The sequence below is a fragment of the Staurois parvus genome, unplaced genomic scaffold (genome assembly GCF_062004578.1).
Source record: "Staurois parvus isolate SC_StPar_1 unplaced genomic scaffold, SC_StPar_1.0 ptg001134l, whole genome shotgun sequence".
Taxonomy (NCBI): domain Eukaryota; kingdom Metazoa; phylum Chordata; class Amphibia; order Anura; family Ranidae; genus Staurois; species Staurois parvus.
The window spans coordinates 762680-778983 of NW_028318930.1; the positions used below are offsets into that span (position 1 = coordinate 762680).

The 16304-nt window shown below is 42.4% G+C and overlaps 1 protein-coding gene across 1 annotated transcript in view; it reads left to right on the forward strand.

Moving 5' to 3' along the window:
* The first annotated feature begins 3914 nt into the window (after window positions 1-3914).
* CUEDC1 (CUE domain containing 1) overlaps window positions 3915-16304 on the forward strand; it is a 146577-nt gene continuing 134187 nt past the window's right edge. The window contains exon 1 of the mRNA XM_089659171.1: window positions 3915-4264. The gene's annotated coding sequence lies outside the window, so the exon portion shown is untranslated. The remainder of the gene's footprint in view (window positions 4265-16304) is intronic.

A 16304-nucleotide genomic window follows, 5' to 3' on the forward strand; every position in this document is an offset into this window, starting at 1 on the left:
GTGTACCCCTAAGGGCTGATTCACACCATTGAAATGCAGCCATGATGTGTTTCTGCATGCTTGTTTTTTGCATGTTGTTGATGCGTTGGGGTGTTTTTTTTAATGTTTTTCCCTTTTTTTTTGGGTCATGAGGGGTCCAGTGCGTTTTTGATGCATTCCAGTGCATTTTTGATGTTTTACTGCGTTCCAGTGCAGGAAAAATTCAGCCTGTTTTCTGAAACTGGAACACACTGGAACTGCAAACACTGGTGTGAACAATGCCATTGACAACCATATAACCCACTTTCTGTGCATTTTGGATGCAGAATAAAAAGGCACTGGAACGCATGCAGTGAGGACTAGCCCTAAGGCTCGATTCGTTTCTGAGCATTTTTTTGCACATTTTGTCACACGTTTTTGTGCGCGATTCGTTCAGGCATTTTCATGCTTTTTAAGTTTTTCCATTTTTGTATTTGTCATTAGAGAAAAATTTCATCTGTCACATCAATTGTTGCCATGCCAGAAAAATGTTCTTGGTCGCACAAAAACACGCAATTCTATGTACAGGTGTACCTTGATTTATAAATTGAATGCGTTCTCTGGGGCATTTCGTATTGCGAAAAATTCGTAAACCAAAACACAGTTTCCCATAGGAATGCATTGAAAACCAATTAATCCATTCCGGAGGTCAGAAAAAAGTAAAAAAAGTCACTATAGGTCAGTGTCAGTTTTTTTAAATGTAGTTACCGGCTTTTTTTTTTCTTCACTATAGCTCATTGAATCAGCTGTTACTTCCCCCCAGCTAAAAGAGTTTCCTTTTAGTTTATTTCCTGGAGTTAAAAGAAACAATGTTTCCTTTTAGTTTGTTTCCCGAGATAAAAGAAACAAAGTATCCTTTAGCTCTGGGGAAAGTGACAGCTAATTCCGTGAGCTATAGTGAAGAAAAAATACAAATGTGCGAAAAACATAGGGTTGCCACCTCATCCCTTTAAAATTGAACACATTAATTACACAGGTTCTGTGGCTGATTAACTGCTTCCCAACCGCCCTATAGCAGAAATACTGCTACAGGGCGGCACGGTTGTGCAAAATTCTGTATATATATGTGATTTTGCATTTCCGGGTAGGGGCACCCTACCCGCGCCACCATTCGTGGCCGCGGCTGTCAATCAGTGGGTCCCAGTTGGTGATTATTCGCCAGCGCCCGGTAATTACTGAGGATCTCCGATGGGGAGGACAACTGTTTTGTTTACTAACAGTTCTCCTGTCAGCTCGGGCACACTGCTTTGGATGGCTATGCACAGCACAGCCATGTGAAGCACACACACAGTCCCCTAGTAAAACACTCCCTGCACACAGTTAACCCTCTGATCGCCCCTCATGTTAGCCCCTTCCTGCCCAGTGTCATTAGTACAGTGTCAGTGCTTTTTTTTTTTTTTTTAGCACTGATTGGTGTTACTGGGGATGTCAGTGACACCAAGTCAGTATGTCCGCCGCAGTCCCGCAATAAGTCAGTGATCCCCACCATTACTAGTAAAAATAAATAATAAAAAAACCCAGTATCTATACCGCCATTTGTAAACGCTATAACTTTCACATAAACCAATTTATTTACATGTATTGGGATTTTTTTTAGAATACATTTTGGCCTAAATTTATGACAAAATTAGATTTTTAAAATTTTTTTACTGGACATGTTTAATAGCAAAAAGTCAAAAATATTGTTTTTTTCCTCAAACTTGTCGGTCTTTTTTTTAGCCCAAAAAATAAAAAACGCACAGGCGATAAAATGCCACAGAAAGAAAGCTCTATTTGTGGGTAAAAAAAGGCGCAAATTTCATTTGGGTGCAGTGTTGCATGACTGCGCAATTGTCAGTTAAAATAATGCAGTGCCATATTGCAAAAAATGGCCTGGTCAGGAAGGGGGGTAAATCCTCTGGAAGGCAAGTAGTTAAGGGTCATGCTCATCTTTCCCTCTTTCCTGGCCAGCCAGACTGCTTGCTCAGATAAGAGTCTGGTGTGGATTCTTGAGGGGAACATCACACTTTTTTTGCTAGGGGTTCCAAAAGAGTTTTTTTTGTAGTTCTCCTTGAAATTCATATCAGACTTGGTATAGTTGAAGGGAATCCCCAGCTGCTTTGTTTACAAAGAAAACAAAGGAGCTGGGAGCTGTCATTTTGCTTGCAACTTAGTGTTACTAACCCCAGGACCGTGCATTCACTATATCTGGTCTCCCAGGACCCTGCATTCACTATATCTGGTCTCCCAGGACCCTGCATTCACTATATCTGGTCTCCCAGGACCCTGCATTCACTATATCTGGTCTCCCACAGTACACACAACATGGAAGTCCAATTATTTTAGTAAATATAAACTGCTAAATACCTTTTCTTATCAGCAGTTAGAGCAGTCTTGTGACACCGAAAGAAAGCTCAAATCAAGGGAAAAAAAGGACGTAAATTTCATTTGGGTGCTGCGTTGCATGACCGCACAATTGTCAGCTGCCGTAACACAAAAAAGGGCCTGGTCAGGAAGGGGGGTAAATCCTCAGGTGGGCAAGTGGTTAACCCCTTAGCACCGGTGCCTCCTGACCCTTTAAGGGATGTCTGATGCCGGCAGGTGGGGTTTAGGGTCATGTAACCGTCATGATTGGCTGTCACATGATCAGAAAAGTCCCGATCGCAAGGACAGATCTGGACCTTTCCATGGGATGCCAACACATGTGCTGGGAGCGCTCTCTCAGCACGTTTGTTTACAAATGGTACGCAAATATATGGCTGCTCTGCATCAAGGGCCAGCCCCTGAGAGGTTGCATATTTGCGTATGCTCGGTGTGAAGAGGTTAAGGTGGTAATTAAACTCACTTATGCAGGCCAGACGTTTAAAAAAAACCAAAAAAAATCCTGAAAAATCGGTCATTCAATAGGCCGACGTTACCAACGGTTAAAAATGATTTTCGTCCCATCTACGGCCGGCATTTAAATACTTCTGTCCCTTGCAGAGAGCCCCGCTATTATATTTGACATGAAAAAGTATTGCGGTTGCAACATTGTATCTATTTGTATCCATTTTGGATACAGATGGTTTTATTCGGATACAAATAGATACATTGTTGCAACCGCAATACTTTTTCATGTCAGATATAATAGCGGACTGGGATTTTTATTCTTTTTCTGCTTCTTCTTCTTGCAGGTCATGGCTCATGCGCAGATTTTTTATTAGTAAAAAGATCAGCCGATTTGCCCATCATTGCCAGGAAAATCGGCCGATTGGCCAAATCGGCCGATTTTCTTTCCAACTTCACCAACAAAAACAAATGCCAAAGCTGAAAAACGGCTGACCAATTAACCCACTAACGGTGCGAAAATCGGCCGATTTTTTTTTTTTCCCGCCAGAAAAATCAGCCGATTTTCGAGCTGTCTATGGCCTGCATTAGTGTCTTATTTGCGTTAGCCACAAACCTGTGTAATTAATGTGTTTGGTTACAAAGGGATGAGGTGGCAACCCTACAAAACTGCATCAATCTGCCTGAATGGACTTTTTGCAGCTTCAGACGACTTGGAGGGAAGATATGAACCATCTCCATAGCGTAATAATGAATTTTTTCTCTCGGAGCATTTTGGAGCTTCGAGCTCCTGTACGCTCAGGTGTGACTGGGGCCTAAAAAAAAAAACCCTGTCAGGCTCCATTTTGTAGCAGACTGACTTCAGTAAAGTGGATTGTAATTGGTTCCAGCACTTTGTACTGTTTATTGAAGCAGTTGTCATCAGCTAAGCTCAGGTGTCTCTGTAGCAGCTCTGAGTTGTCAGGCTTGCAGTCATCAGCAGCACCCATGCTCTCTTCTCCCTCCGTCTCCTCCTCCAGCTCTATTATGTCTCTGAGAATCCCTGGAGGCAGCAGGAAAACAAACATGCCTCCCCTTCCCAAGATGCTCCTTGTGCCCCTCCTCCTCATTATTCACTCCGGCTTCTTCACTGCCCCTGAAGCCTGATCCTCCTCCTCCTCCAGGATCTCAGCCACCGCTTCCATCCCACACAGTGCTGAGGAGATCAGGGGATTTCCTGCATGCAGCTTCCCGAGCCCTCCTCTCCTCACAGGCCCCCTCCACACCCTCCTCAGCAACTCAACACCTTCTCCATAAAGATGCAGCGTGATGAGCAGTAACAACAACTCCACACAGCACGGGGGGACTTTACAAAGGCGAGCAGCCTGTGCTCAGTGCGGAATCCGAGGACTGGCCGGCCATTCACAAGCTGCATCTGGAAAGTTCTCTGTGGAAGAGGTTAGTAACAAGGAAGGAGGGGGGGGGAGGCAGGGATCCCCATGAAGCCATGGGCTCGCAGGCATTGGCACTGCACGCAGCCCCCCTGCAGAGGCTGATGCTATTGGACTGCCCCTGTTCTGGTGATTAGCTCCCCTATCCTGGTGATGGCTGATGGAAGTTGTGTCAGGCAGGAGGGATGGTAGAGACAGGCACACAAATAGGAGGGAGAACAGAGCTGGCATCATTGTTGATGTTGGCTGGAGAGATTAGAGGAGGCCTCCTCCTCCTCCTCCTCATGGCTGCTGCTCTTCCCTGGCCTGCCTCTGGGCTCAGCCTGCCTCCAGTGCTGTGTACCTCTGGTGCCAACCCAGTCATCTTGTGTTTGTTGTGTTTTGGATTGCTCTAATGAAGTTCAGCATATGCCGTGCGCCTTGCCACATGTAGCCCCCTCACTTTGCAGTCTTCACGTTGGGTTTCCTACTCTAGGAAGAACAGATGACAATAAGCACGCTGTGGCTGTATAGGTCACCGGAAGCTCGTGGAGAAGACTTCATGGATGGACCTGTGTTTATAGTATGTTCGTTCAGGTGGGGGGCAGCCAATGAGGCCTGAAGCGTCTATGAGCTCAAACGTGTTCGCAGCCTAGTGAGCGATCCCGCCAGGTAGTTGCCAGCTGTACAGGACCAATCATTTGCAGACGGGCATTTCTCACCCAACTGTTGCACATATACCAGTGGTTTGTATGTTTACGGCTGTGGGGTAAGGAGTACAGTGACAGCTTACTCACTAGGATCTGAACCTACCTGCTCTCATTCCTAATGATCATAAATGTCATAGATCAGCGTTGTCAACTTACAAAGTATAGCGCAGGGGTCTCCAAGCCTTCTAAACGATGGGCAAGTTTCCTTTAGGGGGGTCAGAGTGTGGCCAGTGAGAGTAGAAAATGTCCTGGCATAGTTGGTGTCACTGAGAGAAATAGTGACTCGTTGGTGTCAGAGAGAAGAAGAGTTCCAAATTGTTGGTGTTTGTAGGAGGAATACTGCCCCCAGGGTTGCATCCGACCCTCAGGCCACAGTTTGGACACCACTTGCATAGGCGGTCTCTACTGCAGCCCCTGATATAGCCAAAGAACCACATATAGCTTTAATCGCTTTCCCACCATCCTATAGTAGAACTACTGCTACAGGGTGGCAGGGCTGCGCAAAATCACACACGTGTGATTTGTATTTCCAGGTAGGGTGTGGCCCTGCATGCGCTACCATTGGTGGCCAGGGATGTCAATCACCGTATCCCAGCCAGAGATTCCCCACCAACGAGCGTTGGGCAAAGCTGACTGGGGAGAGACCTATGTGTACACAACACAGGTCTCTTTCCTACCAACAAGGACATGCTGCTGTGTATTTCTCTGCACAGCAGAGAAATACACAGCAGCATGTCTCCCTAGTAAAACACACACAGCAAATCATGTAAAACGGCACATTGTTAACCCTTTAATTGCCCTAGATGTTAACCCTTTCCTGCCAAGTGTCATTAGTACAGTGTCAGTGCTTTTTATTAGCACTGATGACTGTATTAGTGTAATTGTGATGTCAGTGGCAGTTCTCCCCCAGTGTCAGAATGCCTGCCGCAGTCCCACTATAAGTTGCTAATCGCTGCCATTACTAGTATAAAAAAATAACCTCCGGTGTATATATACCACCATTTGTAGATGCTATAACTTTCACGTGAACCAATTTACACATATTGGGATTTTTTTTTTTTTTTTAGCAAAGACATGTAGTAGAATACATTTTGGCCTAAATTTATGAAGAAATTTGATTTTTTTTTTTTTGTATTTTTTGTTTTTGCTTATGTTCTATAGCAAAAGGTCGAAAATATTGTTTTGGTGTTTTTTTTTGTTTTTCAAAATTGTCGGTCTTTTTTTGTTTATAGCGCAAATAAAAACAACTCCCAGGTGATCAAATACCACTGAAAGAAAGCTCTGTTTGTGGGGGGGAAAAAAGGACGTACAATTCATTTATGTACCTCGTTGCATGACTGTGCAATTGTCAGTTAAAGTAACGCAGTGCAAAAATGGCCTGATCAAGAAGAGGGGTAAATCCTCTGGAGGGCAAGTGGTTAAAGGAAATCTATGATCACAGTATGCACTTCCATTATATAACATCAGCATTGTAATAACAAAGCAAACTATAGTTATATTTGACATTCCAATATAATTTTACATGAAAACCCAGAGCAGCGATCTGGCTGGTTTCTTGGACAAAGCAGGGAGAAAAAACAGCCAGATCTATTAGTAAGGCCTGGTTCACACTAGTGCAGGCCGTGTGGCTTGTGTTTGCTTGGGTATGGCAGTCTCTTTATTTCAATGGACTGCTGCACCTTTTTGAAAACGCGGCCACGGGAAAACCACGTTAGTTTTTGACCATGCAATTTCCCTGTGGTTCCAGCACCCACAATCGTGCTGTGGGTTGAGATGCGTGGTAGTGCCATTAAGAATGAGTGGTAGATCACCGTGTCTCGGAAGGGGAGCGTGACTCGGCTGCAAGTGCGACAACAAATGTGATTCCCTCAACCAGCCCTTATGGTGTGAACCAAGACTGCACACCGCACATTGTACACTTGTTAGGCACACAGTTAACCCTTTGATTGCCCCTAGATGTTAACCCCTTCCCAGCCAGTGTCCTTAGTACAGTGACACTGTACAGTATTAGCACTAATCGCTGTATTAGTATTAGTTACTATTGATATCCATATACACTTATTGTGTTTTTATTTTATTTTTTTTTTTTACCAAAGACATAGCTTAACAATTTCGGCCTAAACATATAAATAAATGTTTTTGTTTTTTTTTAATTGGATATTTTTATAACAAAGTGGGAAATATTTTTTTTTCAAAATGTTAGTCTTCATTTTATATAATAAAAAAACCCAGTGGTGATTTAGATACCACCCAAAGAAAGCTTTTTTTGTGTGAAAAAAAGAAATTTAATTTGGGTACAGCGTTGCCTGACCGCTCAATTGCCAGTTAAAGTAGCACAGTGCTGAATAGGAAAAAAAGGCTTGATCATGAAGGGAGTAAAACCTTCCGATGGTCAAGTGGTTAATAGGAGTAGGCTAGAAATAATTGAAATGCAATGTGGAAATTAATATATTAATTTACACGGTGACCATAGATGTATGCAATCCTTCGGGAAGACTGCCTGTGAACCAAACTACAAGAGATGGTCAAATACTGCGGATATGCTACAGATGTGGTTGAAGCCTGTAGATGTTCTGAAGGTTACATAAAGGGACTGGTGGCATGATACAAGAGACTGCTAGAAGTCCCCAAGTCCCTTTACTAATCAGTGGTGACACTACTTACTGTTGGGGGTCTGAGGACCATCCATAATGTTAAAGCAGAACTCCAGGTACAGACCTATTTTCAGATTCCAAATTGTGAATAGAAGTTAGCTCTAGACGTGTGTGTAAACTGCAGCACCATTCTATTTACTTTAAAACCCTATATGCTGGCGATTACAGCTGTTGCTGTCCTTCCAGTTCTTCGGTTCTCCTACAAGTAAGCGATCTTGTCATTTAATTGCCCCAAATTCCCTGCAATTACATTTTGGGAATGAACAAGGGACAGCATGGAGATGGATTAGAACACCTGTGAATTTATTGCTGTCTGTGTCCCCGATAGGGAGATTCATCCTCTCTATTTGTACTGTTTACCATAATTATTGAAAGTGAAAACCCTAAGTTTTGGGTTGTCCCCAGAAAAGTAATAGAGAGGAAATCTTCCAATGGGGGCACTAGTTCTAGTGACCTGGGGGTCCCCAAGAAATTCTTTTAATTTGGAGGGATTTCCTTTCGCTTCCTGTTTGGCTATGGGACAGGAAGTGAATGGAAATCTCTGCAATGGAATACAGATGGCAATAAAAAAAAAAAAAAAATCAGACGGGTCATAATACTTCCTTGCTCTATCCAAAATGTAAAAAAAAAAGATTTGCCTATAGTTCTACTTTAATGAATTCCCAGTGTCTTCCTATTCTGGAGCCATTGTGCACGGCAATCAGTCAGCTTCTATCTTCAACTTGTTCAGTTGAGCTTTGAATATGAAAGATAGAAGCTCCAGTTTTGATACATTCTTAAGGCCACTTTCACACGGGCATTCCGTTTTTTTTGTGTTTTTTTTTTTTTTCCATCAGTTCAGTCACTTTTTTTCCAAGAAAAAAACAGATCAGTTCCCGTCAGTTTGTTCATGTCTGTTCCCGTCAGTATTTTGTCAATTCACATCGGTTTTTTTTTTATATCCGAAAGAAAAATTAGTGTTTTCTTCTCTTCAGAAAAACTGATGTTAACGGATACGGACATTAATGGATGTAAACAAATGATCATCTGTTTACATCCGCTAGTACACAGAAATACATGGGTGTTTGTTTTTCATCCGTAAACGGACAGATAAGAAAACGTACACACAACGACCGTGCGACAGGGGCCTTAGGCATTCAGTGAATGGAGGGGGAGAACAGGTGGGGTGGTAAACTTCCCTGTGTGAGAGGCACAGCTCGGCAGTGCCAAAAGTGCAGCCGTAACTGTAGTCTCTAGCACATCGGCTTTTTAGCAGTTGCAAGTAAATAGAAGGGTCCTAACCAGTTTACACACTTACCCAGAGGTAACTTCCTATTACTACTAGGAGTTTGTATAAAATGTCTGTGCCTGGAGTTCTGTTGTAAGTATAGAGTTTCTGTGTACATGCTACAATTGTGATTGGAGACTGTAGACGTGCTGCAGGACACAGAGACCAGAAAATTATTACAGGAGACTGCTAGAGTCCCTTTACAAATCAGTGCTAATACTTCTTTCTGCTGGGATCCCAGGGCTGCACAACAAAGAGCTGCATGTTGGCCACCAGAGTTATAGATGACCTAATCTGGTTGATGCACCACATTGCAAACTGTACCTGAAAGAGGCAACATCTATTTTCATAAACCGTACCCTTCATATAGGCAAAATATTTGTCATTAAAGGATAAGTTCACCTTTTGCAACATGCTCCACTAGTATTCAGGGCGTAACATGTTACAGAAGCACTGGGCACCGCTTTAATTTCTGAACAATAACCTTATACACTGGCAGAAAATTCATTTGATCGAGAAGTTTTCCTTTCTGCTCCTTCAACTTTTCCTGACACTGCATTTTGAAAATGAACATCGATTTGACCCCACTAACAATTAGAAAATCAAACGAAAATTCTCAAACTAAAATCTATACATGCATGGCCGGCTTTAGAGTGCGACAGGCCACTGGTTGTTGCTTTGGACACAGCTGATTGCGGTAAAGGGCCAATTACAGCAGCCCTTTACCATGTGATCAGCTGTGTCCAATCACAGCTGATCATATGTACACAGACTTGCTGATTATGTGTGAGGAAATGACAGCTGATACCTGGCAAGGCTGTCAGTACTTTGTTTACACACTGATCGGGTCCAAAGGTCCTGTGAGGTCCCTCGCCGGTGGTGGCATCTTCTCCCCAGCTGCTCCTTCTGTTTTCTACTATTCAGCCATCTTGATTGGCCGGTATGGGATACCAGCACACTGGTGCGGTGCGGAAAATGTAAAAACATGCACTTGTACAGCTTCATATACATTCTGGGGAGGATTGTGAACAGGCAGGTATGTTTTATTGCAAATATGGTATTGCATGTCTCTTCTGCAATAAAGAGCCTGCCTGTTTGTAGTTGTTATCTTTTTCGTACAGCTCTGCCTTAAGCAGGAGGAGAGTGACATTGGATCTCTCCACTCCTCATGCCCATATCAGCCTCTGCTGGCTGCTGTCTAGTGCTGTTTACCAACCAAACAGCACTGTTTACACAGACCAGTACACCACAACCCTCTTCCACCATTTATTCAATTTTGTTTTTGTGTATCCCTAGGGATGTGTACCCCAGGTTGTGAACTGCTGGTCTACAAGCACCATGTTTTATGTGGACATATTGGACTGCTGCTCTTTTTGCAACAGTCATATTTTTTTTAAAAATGGCTTTTTTTTTTTTTTCAAATATATCCATATAATCTATTACACAATGTCATGAATGTGGCCAAAAACATGTGAACTGCTGAGGAAGGAACGCAATGGAAAGGCAGCCTGTTGGTCACCCATGTAAAGTCTGGTGCTTTGTGCAAACCCTTCAATATTAAATACATTTTAGTATTGGAGATAACCTTATCTTCAGTATCTTGTAGTTAATATTATCGGTTCTCTGTTTATTAATGATGTAAGCGGTGTTTTACTGTATCTCTAGGAAAAAGCTTTGTTATACCATTAATTTGTGTTCTCATTCTAAAGCTATACCTCCCTTTCCGTCTTATAAAGTGAAAAGAATCTTACTAAAAGGCACACAAGTCAAGAGATAAAAACTTGAAAGCGATACTAGGATGGATACGGCCAGGATGTCGTGCAGAATAAATCTGACCTCACCGAAGAAGAGGCCACAATCTTAAAGGCGTGTCGTAGTTATAGACTTTGGTACAGACGCATCCTTCCCTGACTCCCCTGAGGAGTATTTATTTTCAGAGCCCGTTTTCTGTGATCCAGTTGTTTCACCCAGAGAAGGAAGTTACCCTGTAAGCAGGCAGCCTCTTCTGCTCATCCCTTAAAGGGACCTCTGGCTACCTGGATCCGATTAATTTGTTACCTGGGCATCTGCTGTTTACCATCCCTGAGGGAGAATTACCTTAAACCCTGACCAGACCTATATGTGATGTGGACACCCCTGGATGTGATACTTGATGCGTATAACCAATACGCATCTGGTGAGTGCGTATTTCTGCCATTTCTCACAGAGCACCACCATCGAGTTTTTACCAGTCACCTGGCACTTTATAGTATCACAGACTCTTATCTTCACTGAACTTTATTAGTAGTTTTATTTATTTCATTTGTAAGGCTTTATTTGGTTACCTTGAGTGCTTAGCTGCTGACTGGATAGCTCTCACTTTTTTATATTATTAAAAACTTGAAAGCGTTTGACACAACGTACAAGATTGTTAATAGATGGTTTAAATTCTTGCTACAGCTGTACAATTATGAGTGTTATCTCTTAAATTCATTAACAACTCTACCCCAACAAAAAAATCAGTAGTTAGAGGCTTAGATCAATGTGTGGGTTTTTTTTTTCCCTGCAATGTTGATTTGCTTTATCACCAGGCTGACTTGATTTTTGGCTATTTGTTTATCATACAAATCCTGAAAGTAGAGTAACTAGGGTCTTTCCATGTCACCAGTCTGCTCACTGTCTCAAAGGCCAAATAAATGAGTTACCAATTAACTGAGTACAATGTGTGCAGACTTTTGGATATTATCTCCAACCTATACAGTATGGAAATTTTAGACCCCTATCACACGGGCCATGGCTATTTCAATCCACAGGGGATTCGTGAACAGTCAACTTTGTGACATCCGTGTCCGTTCAGTGCCCACACATTAATGGATAAGTTCACCTCTGGAACATGTTACATGTTTCCTTAGATTGTAAGCTCCAAGGAGCAGGGCCCTCCTAACCCTCTTGTATTGAACTGTATCATTGCTGTACTGTCTCCCATTATATTGTAAAGCGCTGAGCATACTGTTGGCGCTATATAAATCCTGTATAATAATGTTCCGCCCGTTTTTTTTCCCATAGCTGCAGCCCTCATTTACTAAGCTCTGAAGCAACTGCTCTTGCAGAGTGCAACTGCTCTTTGCAAAGTGCCCATTCTGTTTGCCTTTAGTAAATCAACCCCTTAGTGTACTGACCAGTGCATCTTTACTGGATGGTGAATGTAGCATGCCTAACCCAAACTGATCATATTGATCTATCAGCCGTAATAGTTTACCGTATTCCACAAATTCTACAGATTGCTTTAAAATGTATCTTTTACCCTTGTTTCTAGTTTTGGATGGAGTGGTTAGGGGTTAGAACCTCATCAGGTTTTATTGCTATCCAGGGTTTAGTGAGAGAGATCTACTCCCATTTTCTTTTGTGTGTTCAACCTTTTCCCATACAGCAAATGAGGGGAACATCTGCAAGAAGAAAACAAACCACAATAAAAAATTGACAGAGCTTCTAGCATTCTCCCAAAACAAAACCCTTCCATCTTTTACAGCCAAGGAAGCTACCATCTTAGCCTCTGCAATGTCCATGGTGCTGCACATGTCGTCATGTAGGATACCACCCATTTGATGGCTTGACAGTTCTGTTGAGAGTACAAGCAACTGGAATGGTTATCATTCATAGTATGCCTTGAATATAACGCTTTTGGTAAACCATTAAATTGATGGGTTTAGTGCTACTTTACCTTTTACGTGAAAGTCATAATATGTTGAAATAGTTGCAATTTCTAACCGATTGCTCTACTGTGCTCCAGCAATTCGAGAGGTACATTGCCAGCTCATCCCTTTATGTACTAACAGATATGAGTAATACTTTTTGCCTACCTGCATTTATAAACCAATACAACATTTCTTCTGATCTTCCCACTGCTATTGTGATACATAGCTGCATAACATTAGGAGGCTGATAAAACTTTTCAGAGCATGCCATTCTGCAGATTCTGTGCCACTACTCTTCTTTCAGTATAGTGGTTTTTATTTTCGGGGGGTGGGGGGTGGCTTTTGGTCTTCACAGCTACCTTTTACTTGCCCTGCAAGGAAACTTGCAACTAGAGAAATATGAGGATGGCATTGATGACTTTATGCAAATGCTAGATGCCTGGCTATCTTTGGTTTTATTGCTTTCTTGATCAATAAGGACTTGTTTACACTGCCTTTGCATTCTAAAGAGCAATCTGAGTTTTTGATTTGAGAGGCGGTGAGAATGCATTGGGGTTTATTTACTTAAGCTGGAGAGTGCAAAATTGGCTTCGCTTCTGCTTAGAAACCAATCCGCTTCTAACCTCAGCCTGTTCAATCAAGCTTTGGCAATAAAATCTGGAAGCTGGTTGGTTCCATACAGAGCTGCACCAGTTTGTGCATGCTACAGCTTTAGTAAATAAACCCCATTGCGTCAACCTAATGATCGACTCCTCTCAAACTGGACTGCTATTAAAATTTTATTCGCCCAGCACCTGCAGCCAATTGGCTGTGTCGCAGATCAGTGTATTGTCAGAATACAGTAGCGCAACAGGGAGGGTCTCCCCACTGGCTGATCAAAAGAAAACTGAGACTATGGCCATCTTTACTCTCATAGTAAGTAAGAGGAAGGATGATGGTTCTGGAATTGAACCCACAAGTCAGAAGTCCACATTTCTATCCTGACATTCCTTTCCTGCCATGTACTTATTACTCTGATGAGATATACCAGGCAGTAACACTGCTAGCCTGAGGAGTTCTCAGCTGAACAATAGCTAATTGGTATAAGGGAAGATTTCATAGGACTGATACAACGGAAAGGGCACATCATTTTTTTTCAATAGAATGTGTTAACATTAAGGTCACCCAGAATTAAGAGGGCAGTGTGACAGGCTTGTGCCTTTACCAGCCTTTCCTAAATGAAACCTGTAATGTAGTAAATATGGGAGTTGCCAGTGCTGACTGCCGTCAGAAAATGAAATAAGCATGCAGTAAGAAAAAAGTCAGAGAAAAGCTAGGACATCACATTTGCACACTTGTTCCAGGTCAGTGACTCTTACATCTCAGGTCATCATTGTCCTCTTTTGTCTATGGGTACTACTATGAAGAACAAAGTGTATGTCAGGGCAAAATTAAACATGCATACATTGAATTTTTTTCCCACCAAAACAATGATGCAGCTTTGATTCCCAAGAACCTTGCCCACACATTACGGAAATGGGAAACGACTCTTGGGAACATGGTTTGGAAGATGCAGTTCTGAGGGCGTGTTTTCAGTGGGAACTGAGCTTTCAACAGCTGCCCTTGCAATGGTTTTACAAGCCTACTGATTGTCACAGGGAGTAGTAATAGATGTTTTTCACAAATTAAAGGAAAAATAATGCTTGAACATGTTCTAAAGTTGTGGAGGGCTGTTTGGGAATACTGTAAATATAGTTAATGCCTAGACATGCACTTTAGGAAAATGCTCTACTAATAATTTGTGACCCCATAGGATTATTTTACATACTGTACATTATACTATTTAAAGTCTTATTTAACCACTTGAGTACTCGGGCCTTTATCTCCCTAAATCCCCTAGAGTCCTAGAGTTTCTTCTCCCCCCCCCCCCCCCCCCATTTGTGCAACTTTCCCCCCCCCCCCTTGTTATTTTTTTTGGGGAATAGTAAAAAAAATTTGGAAAATATTTTTTACTATCTCAAAATGTATGTAATATGCCCGTATATCTCTGTATATATTTACGTGGGGGAGGGGGTATGGTGTGCCTGAATTTTTCAGCATAGCATTAAGATTAATGATTTTAAAAGAGTTTAGAGGCAGAAAAAAACCTCACTGCCAGCGTGTCCTGGACCAGAAGGCAGAAAAACCATTGAATGCATGTAAACGCACATTAACTCCAGGAGCGTTGTTGAGGGCAAAAATTAGCATGAATGACTGACTTTTTCACAGGTTTGCAAGCATTAAAAATTCAAATGACACTTTGCTTACTTATATGAGGAAATATTTATTATATAATTTCGGAGACTATCAACTTTTTAAAAATTTTTCCTCCTTCATAGGGGGTCTGGATCTGGTCATTGGTGACCAGATCAAAATTTCTGATGCAGCTGTTCAACAAGTCACTTGTGAATTAAATTGTGATTTATTGCTGGCTGCAATCGGCCAAAAACAGATCACTATAGCAGTGGTATATTGCGGCACGGAGATGCTAGACAGAGCTGCAACAGCTCAATCCAAGACTCCGTACCAGTAGTCTCCAAACTGCGGCCTGGGGGCCTGATGCAGCTCTTTTGCTTGCCTTTATCTGGCCCCTGGGGCACTATTTCTCCTCGCCTATACAAGGCACTATTGCTTCTATGGACACCAACGATGGGGCACTATTTCTCCCACGGACACCAACGATGGGGCACAGTTTACTTCTATTTATGCCAGAGCATTTTCTACTCCTACTGGCCACAGTTCGGCCCTCTCAGTCTGCAGGACAGTAAGCAGCTGGCCCTTTATTTTAAAAGTTTGGAGATCCCTGCTTTGTACCCTGAAAAAGTGCTGTGACATCACTCTTGACATTACATCCCTTCTAATGTAAATATAATGCATTGTGTTTACTGCAGTTGCTTCAGACACTCCTATGGAGTGCTGTACAGCAAGATCTGAAGCCCAGGAGTGAAAATTGAAAATGATCAGCCTGTCGTTCCAGTGCTATTGTGCCAATGGGTGCATACAGAGGCCACGAAGTCCATGCACCGTTTAAACCAACTCTGAGACAGCCTCCATTCTTTTACTGCTGTAAAATGTCAGGGACTCAAGGACCCATACTTGTATCCCATGCTTGTTGTCCTTATTGCCTACAAAAAAGTAGTTTAGTAGGAATTACCGCTCCTGTTGAAGTCAACAGTGTTTTCCACTAACCATGGTCTGTGGCTTCTCTGAATTCTGTCTTCATGTCGTTCTGGCAGTAAGAAAGCCAATCCAAGAAAAAATGAAAACTGCTCAATCTGCCAAGCACATAGTTAATTTTCCATCAGCAATTTCTGTTGGCTGACGGTGCCGCCTTCCTAAAGACCCATGCACATGGAACAATGGGACCTGACACCGCATGTTTTTAGGGTAGCATTGTTTAATTCAAGGGTAACACCTCCTGCAGAATGTAGATACTAAGGTTTAGGTCTTAAGCTGGCCGTAGACAATGCGATTGTTTTGTTGTTTTTTTTTTTTTGTTTTTTTTTTGTAACCACATTTTCCTGTAACCAAAGTGCTTGGTCCCCCCATCAACACAGTCAGTGTTAATGGGGGGGTCCCTCCCACAAAACTATTGTGTTCTCCTGGCTGAGGTAGGGAGCCCTCCCTTCCGGAAGCACACAGCGATTATTGCTGGCGGCTTTAGCTGCTGGCATTAATCGCATGAAATATCTGACAGGCTGGTTGTACCCAAGTTTTACAACAATCGAATTGGGTACAAACAGCCTGCC